Genomic DNA, 2,824 nt, shown 5'->3' with positions numbered 1-2,824 from the left:
AACCTGAAAATGCTCTCGCAGCTCCTCTGGTTTTAGACAACTTTGAAGCTGTCTAAAGGTCTAAAGCCTCTCGCGGTTAAGGTACAGTGTAAAGAAAGCCAGTTTGGCACAGGTTTGCACAGGTGCTGCTCTGTGGGTTTATTCATGTGTGTTCATCTGGCGTCACAACAGGAGACTTGTATTCACATAGAACATAAGAACATAAAGTTTACAAACGAGAGGAGGCCATTCGATCCATCGTGCTCGTTTGATGTCCATTAATAACTAAGTGATCCAAGGATACTATCCAATCTATTTTTAAATGTTCCCAAATTTTCAGCTTCAATTTGTTCAGATTGTGACGCCTCTCTGTGTGAAGAAGCGTCTCCTGTTTTCCATCTTGAATGCCTTGAAGCCCAATTTCCATTTGTGCCCCCGGGTGCGTGTGTCCCTGCTGATCTGGAAAAGCTCCTCTGGTTTGATGTGGTCGATATCTTTCATGATTTTGAAGACTTGGATCAAGTCCCCACGTAGTCTACCCTGTTCCAGGGTGAAAAGGTTCAGTTCCCTCAGTCTCTCAGTAGGACATTACCTTCAGACCTGGAATAAGTCTGGTTGCTCTCCTCTGAACTGCCTCTAGAGCAGCGATATCTTTCTTGAAGTGTGGAGCCCAGAACTGTACACAGTATCCAGATGAGCTCTAACTAGTGCATTGTACAGTCTTAACATTACTGCCCTTTTTCTAAATTTGACAACATATATATATTTTTTTATATATCTTTTGACAATATACCCTAACATTGTGTTTGCCTTTTTTATTGCTTGGATGGAGAAAGTGAGGAGTCCACATAGACTCCTAGGTCTCTCATGCGTTACTTCATCCAGTTCTATTCTTCTCATAGTGTAATTATAGTGGACATTTTTGTTACCTGCATGTAATACCTTGCACTTGTCCACATTGAATTTCATCTGCCAGGTGTCAGCCCACAACTAAATATTATTAAGTCCCTTTGAATAGCCTGTGCTGCCGAGATTGTCTGCTGAGCCACCTATTTTAGTATCATCTGCACATTTGACAAGTTTGCTAACTATCCCAGAGTCCAGATCATTAATATAGATTAAAAAAAGCAAAGGCCCTAGTACTGATCCCTGTGGAACTCCACTAACAACCTCACTCCAGTTAGAAGCAACTCCTCTAATCGACACCCTCAGTTTCCTACACATCAACCAGTTCATAATCCATCTACTTACATTACCCTGAATGCCTACAGCTTCCAATTTGAGGATCAGTCTTTGGTGTGGAACCTTATCGAAAGCTTTTTGGAAATCTAAGTATATCATATCATATGCTTTCACATGATCTACAGCTGCAGTTACATGTTCAAAAAAAACTAATAAATTAGTAAGACATGATCTGCCTAGTCTAAACCCACTATGACTATCTCCAAGAATATGGTTTTCATTGAGATGCTCCTCTATTTTCTGTCTAATCATTTTTTCCAACATTTTATAGGTGATGCCGGTGAGAATGATTGGTCTGTAATTTCCTGGCTCAGTTTTGTCCCTTTTCTTGTGGATTGGTATGACATTTGCTGTCTTCCAGTCAGTTGGCACATCCCGTTTTAAGTGTCTTTTGGAATATTTTAGTTAGCGGCCTATAAATAATTTCCCTCTTTTCTTTAAGTACTGTTGGAAATGTACCATCTGGCCCAGGTGATTTGTTTGTTTTTAATTCTGCTAGTCGCTTTAGTACCTCCTCCTCATTTATCCTGATCCCTCTTAGGGTTTCACTGCACTGATTGTTAATCTGTGGCATGTTATCCATTTTTTCTTTTGTAAAAACCTCTGTGAAATACTCATTTAGAACTTCTGACACATCTTGTTAGTTTTCCAAGAAACTTCAGTTTTTGCCCTTTATCTGTTTCACTTCCTCCTTTACTGACCTCTTGCTGTTGTAGTATTGAAAAAAGCTCTTAGCATTAGTTTTAGCTCCAAGAGCTATGTTTCTTTCTATTTTCCTGTTTGCTTTCCTGATCTCTTTCTTAAGATCTCTTTGCAGCTCAACATATTCTATGTATTTTGTTTAGTCTCCATCCCTTTTGTATGCACTATACAACATTTTCTTTCTCTTGATATTTTTTGCATACTTCTATTAAACCATTTTGGCCAATGTTTGTTGCTCCTCAATTTGCTAAGTTTTGGTACAATTTTCTCCTGAGCCTCAAGTAGTATATTCTTAAAATATACCCATCCATTTTCAACTGATTCTGTATCCAATGTGCTCCAGTCTACCTCTTCTAAGTGCCACTTCATACCTTCAAGGTTTGCTTTTCTAAAATTATAGACCATTGTTTTAGACTTGGTCCTTGTTTTTTGAAAGAATGCCTCAAAGCTGACCATATTGTGATCACAGTTCGCCATTGGTTCTCTAACTAGTGTCCCTCTGACACTGTCTTGTTCATTTGAAAAGATCAAGTCAATGCATGCACTCTCCCTGGTTAGTTCCCTGACAAAGTCCCAAGAAAATCCTACATAGCGGCAGAAACAGCTGATTTCCAATGAACAGTTGTGGCTTATGTTTAGTTGCTAGTTTCTTTCCATGATAAATGTAACCACTATGAGTTTTGTAGCCAGTGTCACAGTTTGTTTTTAATCTGTGCCTACACATAACCCAGCTAACACACAATGTAGCAGCAATGTTGCTGTTAGCTGGGAAGTGGACGCTGAATAAAATATCTACATTGACCTGTTATTCACCCAACACACCATTAATCCCTTTACCAATAACACAAACAAACCAAACATGACAAAACAACAAACAAAAGGACCCTTTGGGAGTTTGGGT

This window comes from Amia ocellicauda, chromosome 12 (genome assembly GCF_036373705.1).
Source record: "Amia ocellicauda isolate fAmiCal2 chromosome 12, fAmiCal2.hap1, whole genome shotgun sequence".
Lineage (NCBI taxonomy): Eukaryota > Metazoa > Chordata > Actinopteri > Amiiformes > Amiidae > Amia > Amia ocellicauda.
The sequence above is the reverse complement of the archived record's forward strand: the minus strand, read 5'-3'. Positions refer to the sequence as shown.